The 18,967-nt window shown below is 47.3% G+C and overlaps 1 long non-coding RNA gene across 1 annotated transcript; it reads right to left on the bottom strand.

Annotated features, from left to right (window-relative positions):
• Positions 1-1,034: 1,034 nt before the first annotated feature.
• Positions 1,035-18,967, bottom strand: LOC122223795. Its single transcript, XR_006204483.1, has 4 exons — positions 18,857-18,967; positions 4,701-4,818; positions 4,432-4,601; positions 1,035-1,690 (listed from the first exon to the last, which is right to left on the bottom strand). It is a non-coding gene; the product is annotated as an uncharacterized LOC122223795 (long non-coding RNA).

Genomic DNA, 18,967 nt, shown 5'->3' on the forward strand with positions numbered 1-18,967 from the left:
AGGCTCTAGGCTCCGAGCTGTCAGCACAGAGCCCAACATGGGGCTCGAACTCACGAATCGTGAGATCATGACCTGAACCGAAGTCGGACACTTAACTGACTGAGCCACCCAGGGACCCCTCAAAATTTCCATTTTTTAAATTATTTCTAGCTCTTTATTGATATTTTCTCTTTCATGGCATTGTCATCATACCTTCCTTTACTTTGTAAATTATAGTTTCCTTTAGCTCTGTGAACACATTTATAATGGCTACTTTGAGATTTGGTTAGCGCCTGGTCTTATCACTCTCACAGGCAATTTCTTTCACTTGGTTTTCTCTTCTTTTCTTTCTCTTTCCTTTTCTTTCTTTCCTTTTCTTTCTTCTTCCCTTTTTTTGGTGTCTGGTTCATATTTTCCTTTGCATGTGTTCTAATTGCAATGTCTATTTGTCTGGGTTTTTTCCTGCCTTATTTTTTCATGTAGCAACATAACTTTAATATTTTCCTGTCAGTAAAAGAGTCTTCTTTGGTATGATTTTATATGGCTGTAGAATACATTACTTATGAATGAGTGCCCCAATTTTTTAAGCCCACTCTCCATATTTGGGCCTTTCCCACTTTAAGTTTTCATTAAGCAAACTTATTTTCTATTTGTATTTTTCCACAAACACAAAAACAGATGATCAGCTCTTCTGTCTCCTTCTCCAAACAGGATAGAAAATTATGGTCTTTTTAAAAAAATTTTTTTTAACATTTATTCATTTTTTGATAGAGAGTCAGAGTGTGAGCAGGGGAGGGACAGAGAGAGAGGGAGACACAGAATCCGAAGCAGGCTCCAGGCTCTGAGCTGTCAGCACAGAGCCGGACGTGGGGCTCAAACTCACAGACTGCGAGATCACGACCTGAGCCAAAGTCGGACGCTCAACCGAGCCACCCAGGCGCCCCGAAAATTATGGTCTTAAAGTGTAACAAAGCTGATAGAATTTAGACACTGAGACAACTATGTAGTTATAGAATATAAGCATTGATAGACCTGTTTAAAGGCTTGTTCAATCCTTTTTTATTTCCTTCTGGACTCTCAGACGTGGCTTTGTTTCTCAAAGGGGATGCTGACGACATTCTTGGGGAGGCCACACTTTCTACGTTCCACGGTGTTTCGTGGCCCTGACCCTCCCATTGAAGTCAGCACTGCTTCCCAGCTATCGTGACCACAAAATCCCCCTTTCCCTTTGACCAAACGTCATTGAAAGTCACTGGGCTATCTGCTGTAACAGTGTACTTTCGGTCTTGATGGTGGGTGAGGGGATGGAGAAGAGACACCTGCCCAGGGTGGCAGCCTAGTGTGCTGAAACACCATGACTTCAGGCCCGCTGGGGCGGCACAGAGGCAGGGCTCACGTGCTCAATCCGCAAACAAGCTTATGAGATAGGGGTCCCTCCAACACGGCGTGTGTGAGGAGACCGAGGCTCCGAGGCAGGGAAAGTGACCGAAGTTCCACAGCTGGTAAGTCACCGAATCGCAGTCTGATCTCTACCAGCCCCGTTGACCGGGGTCAACAGCCACTCCCTCTGTGGTGTCAGGCGGAGGTCCTGCGTCCCCAGCACAGTGTCGATTCAACAGGAGGTACCCAGGACTTGTTGCTAATGTGCTTCTTGTTCCAAGAGGTTGTTACACGGATGTTCATAATTGCTCACATTCATATGTATGTTATGCTTCAAAGTGAAGAAAAAAAAAACAGAACAGAAAAAGGGGAGTGTTTATGTCGAACAACTTTTTAAAGGTCTGATCATAAGTAGACAAGAGAGAAAGGAATCAAAGCATCAAAACCATGATAAGATCAAAGCCTAGCAAACCAAGTTCTGAAGGGGTAAAACTTGCATACTTAGGAGGATTGGGAAAGCATTCGCTTCTCATCTGCAGTTGATTTCTTTATTTGTGGGGCACGGATAATAATGTTCTTCATGAGCCAAATTATCCTTATTTATTTATTTAATGTTTATTTGTTTTGTGAGAGAGAGCAAGAGAATCCCAAGCAGACTCCGCGCTGACAGCACAGAGCCCGAGGCGGGGCTCAAACTCATGAACTGTGAGATTGTGACCTGAGCCGAAGTCACATGTTCAACCACCCGGGGGGCCCCGAAATTATCCTCTTTGAAAACATTTATTTTCTCAACTTCCGAATGTGTCCGCTCAGCACTTCTTCTCATTCTTCCCTTCCCTGATTTTTCTTACCGTTCCACAATGGAGAGCGAGTGTGTGGTGATTTGTTCCCTGCGCCTCTGGAAATACCTGTCCGGCAAGTGGCTCCCTGAGACCCCATCCTCCTCGAGGCCACATGTAACCCAGCAGCCTGAGGGGAGATCTGAGACCCGAGGGGAAGAAGGCCGGCTTCACAGAGCGTAGAGCGCCGTGTCCCCATCCTGACGCGCTGGCTTTCCCTCTGCAGCCCGTCCGCCGTCCAGGGTCCAGGGGCTCCTTCGGGTCTGTCCTGACGGACGTGTGATACACGAGCCATCCTCAGCTCTTCCTGTCCGGCTCTCGCTGCCGTCCTTTCCTGGCACCCTGGGCCTTGGCGAGGCCTCTCATTTCATCCTTAAAGTCCCGGGCCTCTGGCAGCAGCGGTCCTGTGATAGTTTTGGCCAATGCTGACCAAAGACACGGCCCCAAAGTAATAGAACTTCGAGAACCACAGATAGAGTCAATGCTTGCACAGGATCAGGGCCTTTTCTTCACTGAAAATAAAAGGAAGTTTATCCTCCGTTTTTCCAGGCTCCTCTGCAAATGGAGATCAGTTGTACCTGCCCAGCAGGGTGTCTCTAGGTTGAATTGATACTTACGTGTCTGAAAGCCTTGTGTTGTATTTCTGCACGGAGGGAACTTAGGAAGGGATTAAAGGATGGTGCCTGAGTGGCTCAGTGGTTAAGCGTCCGACTTTGGTTCAGGTCATGATCTCACGGTTCATGGATTCAAGCCCCACGTCGGGCTGTCAGCACAGAGCCTGGAGCTGCTTAGGATTCTGTGTCTCCCTCTCTGCCCCTCCCCCACTGTCACTCTGTCTCTCTGTCTCTCTCTGTCTCTCTCTCTCTCTCTGTCTCAAAAATAAACACTAAAAATTTTTTTAATAAAAAAAAGGAAGGTACTAAAGATAACGTAGGTGGGAAACCGACCCTGCCCAGGGATAATCATATGGAAACTTCCTCTCTTTAAGGCAGAAAACTGGCTTCTAAGTAACTAATTATCCTCTGACAAGGCATAACAATTTCCCCATCAAGAAAGCAGTGTCCTTGCTCACCTGGGTGAGCTCATTTTCTCACGCACTTTAGCTGTTATATTACAGCTTTACTCTTCAGGACAACTCAGTTCACTTTTGCCAACCATTATACCTGCAGTGAAACCCGGTGCTCTGGTAGCTTTACAGCTGACTGGTAACAAATGAACATCTTTTCTGGGGAGTATGGATTGGACTACATTTACTCCTAGCCACTGAGCTGCTGTCGGAAGATAATTCTACTCTTGACAGGTGTCCACTTTTTAACTTTCTTTTCAAAACCAGGAAGGAGCTTGGGGCGCCTGGGTGGCTCGGTCGGTTGGGCGCCGGACTTCAGCTCAGGTCATGATCTCACGGTTCGTGGGTTCGAGCCCCACGTCGGGCTCTGTGCTGACAGCTCGGAGCCTGGAGCCTGCTTCTCGTTCTGTGTCTCCCTCTCTCTCCCTGCTCCTTCTCAGCTCACACTCTGTGTCTCTCTCAAAAATAAGTAAATATTAAAAAAAAAAAAACAGGAAGGAGCTTGAGACTGTTGGGGAACCACTCAGAACCCCAGAATTAGTCTGAAGATGACTTAAATTTTTTTTAATGTTTATTTTTGAGATACAGAGAGACCGAGTGTGAGCAGGGGAGGGACAGAGAGGGAGACAGAATCCGAAGCACGCTCCAGGCTCTGAGCTGTCAGCACAGAGTCCCATGCGGGGCTCGAACTCACAAACCGTGAGATCACGACCTGAGCACCCAGGCTCCCCCAGTATGAAGATTATTTTAAACTCAAGACATTTGATCTAATGGATATAGAAAGAAGCCTCCTCAAAGCTTGCCTTACCTGATAAAAAGCAGCAACTTCTGGGAAAATGACTTCCCCCCGTGGGGGGGGGGGGGGGGCGGTGGACTACTAATCCCAGCAGAGAGATCAGGGGTAAACCTACGGAAAATCCTGTCTGGGAGAGTCTCGTGGCCGTGAAGAAGACAGAAAGACCACTCACACCTGCATAGATGAATATTATCTCAGACTTCTTATCTCCTGTTTGTTTTCCTAAAAACGATTTGTCTTTCCTAAAGAAACCTGTTTGCTCTTCCCACTGGAGGCCTTCCTCCCCTCCCTTTCCTACTAAGTCAGGCACACAAGCACCCCCCCCACCCGCGGCGCCCCCCCCCCCCCCCCCACCGTGAGTTCCTTCTCACCAAACCTCCCCAGGTGTGCACGTTGCAGGCCTAAAGAAACTCTTCTCTTCTTTTGCTAATCTGTTTTTTGTCAGTTTAATTCCGAGTCTCCCAGGAAAAGCTGTTCCCCTTCCAACCTGGCAGATCTGAGCTTTGCACCTCCGGAGGGCTTTAGGTGTCCTTTTCATCTCCTGAAGGGAAATGAACACAAACATTGTGAGTGGGGCAGGGATGGGAAGGCGGCCGAGTTCTGAGAGATCTGGAATCAGAAGTGCGTCTGCCTCTCTCACCTGCCCCCTTCTCCTTCTTCATTCGTTTTCGCCACACGCCCCTTATTCCCCGGGTTTGCATCTCTCAGCGTGCGTGCGTGTGCGCTCGGAGGACCACCCGTCCTGGATTCCTGGGGAGCTGGATAAAATGCAATGCACATCTAGGCCCTGCCTCAGACACACAGAATCAGAATCACCTGCAAAGGGCTCTGGGGGTTTGCACGTGTTATGGGCTCTCCGGGTGACTCTTGGATGTATGAAAATTTCATAATTCCTCTGGCATCTGGAAAGAAACTTAGGAAATTTAAAAATGAATGTGTCATCATCCCCATCTTCCAGGAGTTCACGAATTCACCCAACAAAGAAGAAAAGATGGGCAGAATGATAGCATGGGGGACAATGGTGCTAAGTCTCATTGAAGCTCTACAGAAAGTAAAATGTAGATGCCCATATTTATAAACTTGTCCACAAGCCTAGATTTCATTAGGTTTTTTTTAAATAAAATTTATTTATTATTTCAGGGTAGGGGGGGAGCACAAGCAGGGGATGGACAGAGACACACACACAGAGTGTGAGCAGGGGAGGGTCAGAGAGAGAGGGAGACACAGAATCTGAAGCAGGCTCCAGGCTCGGAGCCGTCAGCACAGAGCCCGATGCGGGGCTCGAACCCACAAACCACGAGATCATCACCTGAGCCGAAGTCAGACGTTTAACCGACTGAGCCACCCAGGCACCCCGATTCTGTAATCCGAAGACAGCCCACATTCTCAAACAGCTTATAATCTAATCCAAGAGACCAAAAATGCAGCAGAAGATATGAGGGAATTAGCAAATTATAGACACTTGTGTGTAAGCAAAAGAAAACTAAAGAAGAACAAGTTAAAACTATGTCATTTGGGGCCATTTCTCCGCTAAGCAGCTGCCGGGGAGGAGACCACGGATGAGGCCGCTGTTGATTCAGCCGGGTGTTCAGCACATGCTTGTGCGGGGGCTGCTAGGTTCTTGGCCCTGGCGGTGAGGAGGGGGTGTGCACTGGGCGACAACTGTCAGGCCTCGGGGTGGATCTGTGCACTTCGTGACTCACCCCGAGCTTGCAGCATAGCGTTGTTTGAAGAGTGGAAAGGAGCCCAGGGGCTTCCTTGATGTGAAGGCTAGGTTTTTCCTGTGCTCCTTTCTGAATCTTCAGATGACAGGAGGCAGAGAGGGAGAGGAGGAGGGGGAGGAAAAGGGGAGAGAAGAATGTGTGCAGGTCCTTACAGAGAAAGGGGACAGGAAGCCAGAGCAAGGAGACTGTGGAGGCCGGGAAACACACTGAGGAGTGGTGACGGGTTCCCCAGGCCCAGAACAGCTGACACTGCGAGGGAGACCAGCAGGCAAGCACTCACACCACAGCACCGGAATGGCACAGAAGCGGACGGCGGCAGGCACCCAGGAAGGCAGGGACCAGGTCGGCCTCAAAGCAAAAGGCTCCTGGGAAACTTGAAGTCCCTTCCCTCCACCTGTCGCAGGAAGGCAGCTGAGGCCTGGAGAAGGCTTGCTGCCTGGTTGGGGTCACAGGGAAGGTCTCTCCCGGAGTGGGTTAAGTGAGCGGCCTCAGGACTGTGTCATCCTCACAAGATGTGAGAAATGTCCAGTTTCTAAGTGAGGGCCCGTGGCACCTCCTCAGTGGTCCATCCGATGGTGACCACGCACACGGAGCTACCAGTAGCCCACCAGCCCTGCTTTTATGAGTGGACAGCCCAGAACTATCAGACTCTAGAGGAGAGCACCCAACATCGAATTCAGACACCAGAACAAGGAGGAGAAAGACACAAACATCCAGAGAAAATAGACACAATGCAGGGGGAAGAAATGAAAATGCTCGAATTCACATCCTCAGAGAGAGGAGAGTAGATATTGCACTCATGAAACAAGAACAGAATGCCTTAAAAAGGAGTACCCGGAAAGGCATGAAAAGGGGGAAAAGCTTTTGTAAAACAAAACAAAACAAAACAAAACAAAACAAAAGAACCTCCAATAGCATAAATGCCGATCTCGGCAGCAGAATTGTTGGAAGGTGAATTTTTTTTAATTCTCAAAATCCGAAGAGGAAAGGGGTGAGAAAGAGCGAGGTAACAGGACACACTCGTGCTGCGGGGACTGGCGAGACTTCTCAGGAACAGGAGTCCCAGCCAAAATGGGGAACAGGTCCATCCGGAGGGGTGAGGGGCACCTGCAGGCGTTGGGGAACTCCAGCTGGGGCCTGAGTGCCTGCTGCGACATGATGCCACCTGCTACAGCCCTGGGCGTCAGGAGGTCGTGCACGAGGCCCCAGCACTCTGAGGGCACTTTGCATCCAGACCCGACACTATCGAGATCTGCAGACGTGGAGGGTCTCCACGCCCTGACCTCGCACCCACTCCCTCAGGAAGCCAGTGGAGGGATGAGAGTAAACAGGAAGCACAGCACCTGGGATCTGGGACGAGGAACCTGACGCAGTTGACAGGAAGCCACGCCGCGACTCCTGGGTGGACCCTGGGCACAGTCGTTCAGACAGGGGCAGGAGGACGGAGGCCTGCGGGACCTCAGCACAGAGAAGATGAGACAGCGAAGGCCAGGTGTGTCTGTGCCCGTGAGGGAGACGGCTGTGCTCACGGTGGAGCGTGCAGTGAGTTCACGACGAGTGCACGGAAGGTTGAACTGAAAGACCAAGACAGTTACTCACTTCGGGGAGAAAAAATGTGCAAGAAAGGAAATGGAGTCGTAGTTTTCCATGTGGATAGTGTTTACACAGAGAGAAGGCAAAGAACCAAATATTTAGGAGGGAGCACGTTGAGAACTCATGGCTGGGGCATGTGTGCTCATATGCGTGTGTGCTCGTGTGTGCGTGTGTGTGCTTGTGTGCACCTGTGTGTGCCTGTGTGCATGCCTGTGTGTGCTTGTGCATGCACCTGTGTGTGCACATGTGCGCGTCTGTGTGTGCCTGTGTGCATGCCTGTGTGTGCCTGTGTGCGTGCCTGTGTGTGCTCATGTGTGCACCTGTTTGCGCCTGTGTGTGCTCGTGTGTGCATGTGTGCTCGTGTGTGCATGTGTGTGCACCTGTGTGTGCGTGTGTGCCTGTGTGTGCTCCTATGTGCACATGTGTGCTGGTGCCTGTGTGTGTGCATGTGTGCTCATGTGTGTGCGCCTGTGTGTGTGCATGCGTGTGCACATGCAATGAACAGCCAAAATCCCAGCACACAAAATGAAAGTCAGTGGATAATGCCTGAAACAAAGGAAGCGAGAGGAAGCAATGATAAGTGCTTTTTCAGGGCCAAATTGGGTGAATCAGCCTCACTGGTCCCGGCGTGGCCTGGACATCACCATGTTTAAAGCCCCTGAGTGATTCTATGTGCCACCAAGATTAAGAACCCGGTTGAGGGCAGAGATTTTCCGTGGGCCAGGTAGGCGGAGAAGAACCCCCCTAGCCCATGAACGTCTCTCGGCAGCCTGTGCTTCTCCACAACACACCTTCTCGGGGAGAAAGAATGTCTGGGTGTTCTATGGAGGCACCCCGTCCCCGTGTTGATTGGGAAGGGAGGGGGCAGAGATAATGAGGTAGTTACTGGTCACCTGCACGGTCGGAGCCCTGCGTGGGGTGAGCTGCACACAGTACTCCCCATGGAAGTCACGTGGGGATGGGGTGCAGACACTGGTCCGCCGCTCTCCACAGGTGCACCCTGGCCCCCGAGCACTGGGGGGTGGGGGGGTGCCTCCCAGGAAGGACAGAGGCCACGGTGGTTAGCGAGAGGGCCGTGGCTACGCTCGCCGGCCCAAGTACCCGGCTCTGCCGAGCCTGTAGTGAAAAGTTCTCAGAAGAGCAGGCTGCGTCTTCTTGTGCGGTGTTTCCCAGCGCAGGGCTGAAGCAGGGAGGTGGAAATCAACCCGAGAAGGATTTTGACTCAATCAAAAATAAAAACATTTCTCCCTCTTCCTCTCTCTCCCCCCTTCCTTCCGTATATCGTGTAATATATGCTCATAGCACTCAGGAAAAATATTCAAGCAGAGGCTTTTAGCAACAGGGAGAAATTTAGATTCAATATCCACGGAGATCTTCTCTGTCTCCAAGACCCTGTAATCCTCAGGCATGAACACTTCATGAATGTGGAACCTGGTAATTTGTAGTAATCATACGGGCTCCGGCCATAGTGTACCTTAAGCTAATAAAAAGTCTTTCTAAAGCAAGTCATGTTACTTGAGAGCAAATTGAGGCCAAACATTACAGCGATTCCAGATGAAGAATTTGTATGCTAATTAACATAGTTCTTAGAAAGTTTCCAAAGAATTTTGTTCTCCTTGGCAACCCTCTATTAGCGAATTTTGGTTAAGGTACTCGACTTCCCGCTAATTCCATCGGCCTTTCCCCCAATTAGCCCCAAACTGATAGGGCTTAGCCCCACGTGGGCACCTCAACTGTGGACGCAGAGAGAAGGTTTTACCGAGTTGCTTCCAATCAAACAAACACGGAGACAAGTCACGGAAGGTGGAGAGGCCGAGCCCCCTCAAAGCGCGGCGTCTGACAGCTCCACCCGCTTTGGGCGATTCCCGAAATGCTGAAACTCCTCGGGATCCGAGGAGCGCGGCCGACAAACCGAAGGGATGGAGACGGCTTCTCTGAGAAGCGAGGCAGCCACGGAGGAGAGCTTCACGGGGGGCCGCTCCCATCGACACTCCGGAGAAGGTGCTGGAAGAGAGTGTGCAGTTGCGTGTTGGCTGCAGTCTCGAGGGGCGACCGCACGAGGCGGGTGGGGGACAGACGCGCTGTCACGCAATTACTGTGTGTCGTCCAGAGGGCGCGCTCGCCCGGCTCCGCGATTCGGATCCTGGGTCACACCGCGCCTGCGCTCCACGGGTCTTGGCACCATACGTTAAAAGGCGTGACAAACGGTAGCAGGTTGAGACAGGGATGGAAAACTTGGAAACTGTTTTGGGGGAATCAGTGAAGGCACCAGGAATGGTTTCTGAACTGGGTGGTAGCATTTGAGGCAAACAGGATAGGTAGTGACAAATATTCGGAAGGAAATGGAGAAAAGGATTTATTTGTGCTTCGTGCGGCAGTTAAAACTCGTGTTTGGGCCTCTGTGTTTACCTTCCTCTCTGGCCTCCCTGCTGCCCCGCCACACTTCAGGCAAGCGTGCAAGTGGAATTTCATTGCCTGGGGCTGTGCCAGGAGGCTGGATGACAAGGGCCCTCCCTGACCTTTATGGAAGCTGGTAAGAAATTAAACAGTTTCCTGTGGGAGGGTAGAGAGGAGTGGTACTTTCAAGAAGTAGGTACTTTTAGGAGAGGGGCACCTGGGTGGCTCAGTCGATTAAGTGTCCAACTCTTGGTTCAGACTCAGGTCATGATCTCACGGTTCATGAGTTCGAGCCCTACATTGGGCTCTGTGCTGACAGCATGGAGCCTGCTTTGGATTCTCTCTCTCTCCCTCCCTCTCTCTCTATGCCCCTCCTCTGCTCTCTCTCTCTCTCACTGAAAATAAATAAATAAACTAAAAAAAAAAAAAAAGAATTAGGAGGAAAAGATATCCTGGGAGGAATAGAACAGGTGTAGGTGACCTGCCTCGTGTTACTAACCTGCCCCCCTCCATGAAGGTGCCCTGGGAGGTGGCAGGACCTGGGATGGCCGAGCAGCCGCACCCACAACGGCCCCAACGGGACCCTGAGCATTCCACTGGCAACGAGCACACACGAAAGGACTGAAATAAGAATGTCCCTGAATATTTGGCTCTGCGTAGGCCCCTGGGAACTCCTCATTGCCCTGGGGTCATCGGGTGTTGGCCGGGAATTTTATTACCACTGAGACAGAATGTTGCTGTGGACACTACCAGAGGGAGACTTGGATGTAAGTCTAAGTTGACTTACAGAAAGAAAGTGCAATCTCTCGCCTGTCTATATTTACTGTTAGGTAACTGTAGATTTGTAGAGGGCAAGGGCCATTGAGTACCAGTCCTGAAATGAGGATTTTAGTTAATGTCAGAAAGAAATTTCTAGCCACTGACACTGTCCAGAGGTGGGGTGGGCTGAGGTGAGAAACCATGGACTCTGGTCACAGGAGGGAACTTCAGAGCTGTCCTTCAAGGGTATTTTGAAGGAGAATCTCACGATGATAGGTACAAATCGGATTAAGTAATCCCTTCCGTCCCTTCCAGATCCGGGGTTCTGCGATTCTGTGAACCCATGGGGTCCCTGGCTCAGAGTGGGAGCAGGATGGAGATTCCAAGCGGCTTGTGTTTGCACCGGTCCTTGGAAAGCAGCGGCAGGACTTCTGTCCACGAGCTCTGCACTGCATCGCAGCCGTCCTGTTGGTCTTGGTCCGCCTCCTAGAGAAGGTGTCTTTTCAGAGGAAAAGACAGCTGCGTCGGCTTGGATTGTTCTCAGAGGTGCTGTGCTTTGTTTCTTCCTTGAAGTCCGATGAATGTGTTTTCCTTTCCTTTGTGGTTTTTTATTTTTCTATTATGTTTTTATTTTTTCCATGATGATTTATTTATTTTGAGAAAGAGAGAGAGAGCAAGTGGGTAGGGGAGGGGCAGATAGAGAAGGAGAGTCCCAGGCAGGGGCCAAGCTGTCAGCACAGAGCCTGACGTGGGACTCGATCTCACGAACCATGAGATCACGATCTGAGCCGTAAACCAGGAGTTGGACACTCAACCGACTGAGCCACCCAGGTATCCCATTTTGTTGTTGTTGTTGTTTAATGGTAACTATCAGACTGTACTGAGCATCAAGAGAGAAGAAACTCTGTGTGAAAACTGGAAGTACCAGTGGAAGAATCAGGGACGAAGGAAATGAAAGATGGAGATTGAGAAGGAGTGGAAACATTGCAAGTAGCATTTGCAAGCCAAGCTAAACGTTTCATTACCGGATGTGTCAGAGCTCCAGTGTTGGGTTTGGCTCGACTGTCCTCCGGTGATACTCTGTTCCATGTCAGATGAAGCGGGTGTTTTCAGAAACCAAGTACGGTGGCCTGTGTGTGCGCAGAGGTGCCCTGCCGCCCACGCAGCGTCCACACCCAGGTCTCTGGAAGCTGTTCGAGCCCAGCCATGGTTGAGGAAAACATCATTTGAGCGAGCTTTGGGAGCAGAAATTGGTTCTTTCATTTTAACTATCTGTCATTTTATTGACAACGTAAGGAATCCCATCAGTTTAAATATTGGTTCCAATATCAAAGTGTCGAAAAGTAACTTTTCTTTCCCAGACAAGCTTATTGAAATTGTTTTTGTCGCTCAAGTGAACCACTAGGAAGTTCCGTGTGATGCTACGTACATTGAACACAGGGAAGGGAGGGTGTGTGCGAGGAACCGATCACTCTGCTTTATTGCTCTCTAAGTACAGAGTGTTCACTCAATTACAACTATTAGAGTTCTGTAATTTACGGATACTAGGAAGTAGAGGTGACCAAAATTATTTTACAACAACAGTGAGAAAATATGGTTTTCTCAATTTGTAAGGATTTCTGATTTTGATTCCACATCATTTGATGTGGACTCATTTGCACGTCAGGAAAATATTTTGGAAAATCTGTTTTCGGCCATGGCAGAGTTGCCTCGGTTGGACAAACCCTCCTGCTAATAACAATGATAAACTCTATATCAAATATGAAGAACAATAGTGTGAAGGCAGCAGCAGCAAGTGGAAGCAGACAGAAGCTGGAAGGACACAATCGTTGAAATAAAGGAAGCAAACCAGCGGATACCATTTAGCCACATTCATCTGACTTCTCCCCAACAGCACATCCCAGCCCCCTCAGGGCTCATGACACTAGGGCTCAAGCAAAATGTGGCGATTTTACCAAGATAAAGAGAGAGAATTTGGAGGTTGATGCTACCAGAGGGCTGGAAACTGAAGAGAAAATCCCAGAAGGGAGGGATGCACCAGACTGGACCTCTCACCTGAGTTTGCGCAAAGAGGGACACCTGTTGGAAGATGGCAGCGTAGGAGGACGCTGGGCTCACCGCGCATCTTGCCGATCACTTAGATTCCACCTACACCTGCCTAAATAACCCAGAAACCGCCAGAGGATTAGCAGAACGGAGTCTCCGGAGCCAGGCGCAGACGAGAGGCCCACGGAAGAGGGTAGGAAGGGCGGCGAGGCGGTGCGCGCTCCACGGACTGGCGGGAGGGAGCCGGGGCGGAGGGGCAGCCTGCCCGCCAAGCAGAGCCCCCGAGTCTGGCTGGCAAAAGCGGAGGGGCCGGACGGACTGTGTTCCGACAGCAAGCGCGACTTAGCGTCTGGGAGGTCAGAAGTTAACAGCTCTGCTCGGAAAGCGGGGAGGCCAGAGGACAAAGGGAGGGAGAGCTGCTGAGCCCCCGGACGACAGAGCTCAGCTTGGCGGGGAACAAAGGCGCCAGCGCCATCTCCCCCGCCCATCCCCCAGCCAAAATCCCAAAGGGAACCAGTTCCTGCCAGGGAACTTGCTCGCAAACACCCAACTCTGCTTCTGCGGAGCCAAACCTCCGGCAGCGGATCTGACTCCCTCCCGCTGCCACAGGGCCCCTCCTGAAGTGGATCACCTAAGGAGAAGCGAGCTAAGCCTGCCCCTCCTGCCCCCGTGCACCTTGCCTACCCACCCCAGCTAATACGCCAGATCGCCAGCACCACAAGCCTGGCAGTGAGCAAGTAGCCCAGACGGGCCACGCCACCCCACAGTGAATCCCGCCCCTAGAAGAGGGGAAGAGAAGGCACACACCAGTCTGACTGTGGCCCCAGCGGTGGGCTGGGCCAGACATCAGGACTGACTGCGGCCCCGCCCACCAACTCCAGTTATACACCACAGCACAGGGGAAGTGCCCTGCAGGTCCTCACCACTCCAGGGACTATCCAAAATGACCAAACGGAAGAATTCCCCTCAGAAGAATCTCCAGGAAATAACAACAGCTAATGAACTGATCAAAAAGGATTTAAATAATATAACAGAAAGTGAATTTAGAATAATAGTCATAAAATTAATCGCTGGGCTTGAAAACAGTATAGAGGACAGCAGAGAATCTCTTGCTACAGAGATCAAGGGACTAAGGAACAGTCACGAGGAGCTGAAAAACGCTTTAAACAAAATGCAAAACAAAATGGAAACCACGACGGCTCGGCTTGAAGAGGCAGAGGAGAGAATAGGTGAACTAGAAGATAAAGTTATGGAAAAAGGGGAAGCTGAGAAAAAGAGAGATAAAAAAATCCAGGAGTATGAGGGGAAAATTAGAGAACTAAGTGATACACTAAAAAGAAATAATATATGCATAATTGGTATCCCAGAGGAGGAAGAGAGAGGGAAAGGTGCTGAAGGGGTACTTGAAGAAATTATAGCTGAGAACTTCCCTGAACTGGGGAAGGAAAAAGGCATTGAAATCCAAGAGTCACAGAGAACTCCCTTCAGACGTAACTTGAATCGATCTTCTGCACGACATATCATAGTGAAACTGGCAAAATACAAGGATAAAGAGAAAATTCTGAAAGCAGCAAGGGATAAACGTGCCCTCACATATAAAGGGAGACCTATAAGACTCGTGACTGATCTCTCTTTTGAAACTTGGCAGGCCAGAAAGGACTGGCACGATATCTTCAGTGTGCTAAACAGAAAAAATATGCAGCCGAGAATCCTTTATCCAGCAAGTCTGTCATTTAGAATAGAAGGAGAGATAAAGGTCTTCCCAAACAAACAAAAACTGAAGGAATTTGTCACCACTAAACCAGCCCTACAAGAGATCCTAAGGGGGATCCTGTGAGACAAAGTACCAGAGACATCACTACAAGCATAAAACATACAGACATCACAATGACTCTAAACCCATATCTTTCTATAATAACACTGAATGTAAATGGATTAAATGTGCCAACCAAAAGACATAGGGTATCAGAATGGATAAAAAAACAAGACCCATCTATTTGCTGTCTACAAGAGACTCATTTTAGACCTGAGGACACCTTTAGATTGAGAGTGAGGGGATGGAGAACTATTTATCATGCTACTGGAAGCCAAAAGAAAGCTGGAGTAGCCATACTTATATCAGACAAACTAGACTTTAAATTAAAGGCTATAACAAGAGATGAACAAGGGCATTATATAATAATTACAGGGTCTATCCATCAGGAAGAGCTAACAATGATAAATGTCTATGAGCCAAATACCGGAGCCCCCAAATATATAAAACAATTACTCATAAACATAAGCAACCTTATTGATAAGAATGTGGTAATTGCAGGGGACTTTAACACTCCACTTACAGAAATGGATAGATCATCTAGACACACGGTCAATAAAGAAACAAGGGCCCTGAATGATACATTGGATCAGATGGACTTGACAGATATATTTAGAACTCTGCATCCCAAAGCAACAGAATATACTTTCTTCTCGAGTGCACATGGAACATTCTCCAAGATAGATCATATACTGGGTCACAAAACAGCCCTTCATAGGTTTACAAGAATTGAAATTATACCATGCATACTTTCAGACCACAATGCTATGAAGCTTGAAATCAACCACAGGAAAAAGTCTGGAAAACCTCCAAAAGCGTGGAGGTTAAAGAACACCCTACTAAAGAATGAGTGGGTCAACCAGGCAATTAGAGAAGAAATTAAAAAATATATGGAAACAAATGAAAATACAACAATCCAAATGCTTTGGGACGCAGCGAAGGCGGTCCTGAGAGGAAAATACATTGCAATCCAGGCCTATCTCAAGAAACAAGAAAAATTCCAAATACAAAATCTAACAGCACACCTAAAGGAAACAGAAGCAGAACAGCAAAGGCAGTCTAAACCCAGCAGAAGAAGAGAAATAATAAAGATCAGAGCAGAAATAAACAATATAGAATCTAAAAAAACTGTAGAGCAGATCAACGAAACCAAGAGTTGGTTTTTTGAAAAAATAAACAAAATTGACAAACCTCTAGCCAGGCTTCTCAAAAAGAAAAGGGAGATGACCCAAATAGATAAAATCATGAATGAAAATGGAATTATTACAACCAATCCCTCAGAGATACAAACAATTATCAGGGAATACTATGAAAAATTATATGCCAACAAATTGGACAACCTGGAAGAAATAGACAAATTCCTAAACACCCACACTCTTCCAAAACTCAATCAGGAGGAAATAGAAAGCTTGAACAGACCCATAACCAGCGAAGAAATTGAATTGATTATCAAAAATCTCCCAACAAATAAGAGTCCAGGACCAGATGGCTTCCCAGGGGAGTTCTACCAGACGTTTAAAGCAGAGATAATACCTATCCTTTTCAAGCTATTCCAAGAAATAGAAAGGGAAGGAAAACTTCCAGACTCATTCTATGAAGCCAGTATTACTTTGGTTCCTGAGTTTGCGCAAAGACATTTCACAGTCTTGGCTGGCTCTTAACTACATGTGTGTGGCTCTTAACTACACTCCTCCCACCCCCGCACCCAGAAATCAGTAGCTGGAAAGCTGAATAGCTGAGGAGGTCCTGGGCTGCCCAGTGCTGGAGACAATTTGGAGTTCGATTTCCATCGAGTGCGAAGGGCTTGATAGACACTGTGGCTTTCCCAGAAGGGACACCCCTTGGGGTATTGGTCACATTTCAGGCTAAGAGTCTTCTGTGTTCTTTTCTGTAATGCTCACTGAGGTGCAGCCACAAGAGGACATGCAGGAGAGATTCAGGAAAGAACAAGTTTACTATGCTCATGGGTCCCAGAAATGGGAGGCACAATGCCATGCGGGGCCACATAAGGAAGCACCAGAATCATCAGGAGTAAGAGGAAAGTGGAAATCAAGACCTTTACTGGGATTTCTGTAGGAAAGAAAGGCAAGATGGCAGGGCAGACAGCCTAGGACTGGCCTGGTTGAATAATTCCATCAGGCCCTAAGCTGTAGGGTATGTCCCTGGCTCTGAAAGGAAGACAGAAGAATACTGCCTCCTGGGTGCAGGGGCCAGATAGGGGAGTTCTGGCTCCAGACTGGTTAGTTTGCAGATCAGAGGCATGCTTCCCGATGAGCTTTTTGGCATCTTAACAATTGGCTGGCCCTGGAAGGGGCAGTCTCTCCCCAGATAGAAAAGTTTTAAATATGTCAAAATATATGAAAACTTTTAAATATGCATGATACAGGAGAGTATACTCTGGAGCAAAGAAGAAAACCGAAGCAGACCTGTTTTTTTTTTTTTTTTAAGTTGATTTATTTAGTTTTGAGATTGAGAGTGTGTGTGGCAGAAAGAGAGGGAGACAGAGAATCCCAAGCAGGCTCTGCACTGTCAGCGCAGAGCCTGACATGGGGCTCAAACTCAGGAAACATGAGATCATGACCTGAGCCTGAGTCAAAAGTAAAATGCTTAACCAACTGAGCCTTCCAGGCAACCCAAAGCAGAGCTGTCTTAACAAAGATTAAAACCAGCCTTCCAAAGGATCAAAGTAATCTGCCACAAATTTAACTGCCTACCAGAATAATAAGCAAATGTCTGCTCTTTATAGAGAAAGGTAAGACAATCCAGAGTTTCTACAGTGTATCATCCACAATGTCAAGTATACAGTGAAAAACCACTAGATATGCCAAGAAATATGAGACATAATCAAGAAAAAAGTGAATAGAAGCAGACCAACAGATGACCTAGATGTTGGAATTAGCAGATAAAGACTTTAAAACAACTATTATAAATATAAAAAAAATTTATAAAAAAATGTGAAAAGATGGACAGAACAGGTGAGTAGATGAAAATTCTCACCAGAGAAATGGGAACTATAAAAAAATTAATGGAAGGAAAATTCTGGAAGTAAAAAAAATACAATATCTGAAATGAAAAATTCAATAGACTTAACAGCATAATGGATACAGAAGAGAAAGGATCAGTTAATTTGAAGATACTTCGTTAGAAATTATCCAAATTAGAGAGGAAAGAATGGAAAATAAAAGAATATCCAAGATGTGTGGAACTATAAATTGGTTAAAAATATATGTTAATGGAGCTTAGGACTCTAAGGAATTGAAGGAATGGGGCAAAATAAAGAGAGATAATAAAGTATAGAACTGTCTCTTCTATATTTGAAGAGATAATGGACAAGATTTTCTTTAATTGATGAAAGACACAAACTCACAGATCTGAGAAATTCAGTGAATCCCAGTCAGAAAAAACACAAACCACTCCTAGACATATGATAGTTAGATTACCAAAAAGGGTAAAACTTAAATATAGCTAGAGAAAAACTGCACATTACATTCAGGGGAATAACTATATAATGACAGCTGAAAAAAAAAATAAAATGATAGCTGATTTCTCATCAGAAACAATGAAAGCTGGGGCACCTGGATGGCTCAGTTGGTTAAGCATCCAACTTCGGCTCGGGTATGATTTCATGGTTTGTGGGTTCAAGCCCTGCATCAGGCTCCGTGCTGACAGCTCCGAGCCTGGAGCCTGCTTCGGATTCTGTGTCTCCCTCTCCTTCACTCACACTGTCTCTCTCTCAAAAATAAATAAACATTAAAAAATAAAAAAAAAAAAAAGAAACTCCTTCACTCACACTGTCTCTCAAAAATAAATAAACATTAAAAATTTTTATAAAAAAAAGAAACAATGAAAGCCATAAGACAATGTAATAGTATCTTTGAAATTCTAAAATTACTTACAAATTAAAAAAAAAAAAAACACCAAAAACCTAGCAACCTAAATTCTATACCCAGTGGAAATATTCTTCAAAATAAAGGAAAAATAAAGACATTTTAGAAGAAAAAAGATCTCACAACATTTTGCACCAATGGGCCTGCACTACAAGAAATGCTAAGGAAGTTCTTAAGGTTTAAGGGAAAGCATCCAAGATGGAACCTGGATCTGCAAGAGGTACCGGAAATTCAATATACAGGTAAATTTAAAATATTATTTTTTCATAAATTTAAAAAATCTGTTTAAAAGAATAGTAATGGGGGGGGGGCGCCTGAGTGGCTCAGTTGGTTGAGTATTCGACTTCAGCTCAGGCCATGATCTCATGGTTCATGGGTTTGAGCCCCAAGTCGGGCTCTGTGCTGACAGCTCAGAGCCTGGAATCTGCTTCGGATTCTGTGTCTCCCTCCTCTCTCTGCCCCTCCCCTGCTTGTGCTCTGTCTCTGTCTCTGTCTCTGTCTCTCTCTTTCGAAAATAAATAAATAAATGTTAAAAAAAAAAAAAAAAAAAGAATAGTAATGGGAGTGGCTCCGTTACCTTGGAGAGGTGAAGTACTGGGAGATCCTTTGGCCATGCTGTGGGCTGGAGATGAAAACAACATAAACATTAAACAGTAGAGCTGCCTTAAGTTGCTGGGAATTTCAGGAA

Source organism: Panthera leo, chromosome B4 (genome assembly GCF_018350215.1).
Source record: "Panthera leo isolate Ple1 chromosome B4, P.leo_Ple1_pat1.1, whole genome shotgun sequence".
Taxonomy (NCBI): domain Eukaryota; kingdom Metazoa; phylum Chordata; class Mammalia; order Carnivora; family Felidae; genus Panthera; species Panthera leo.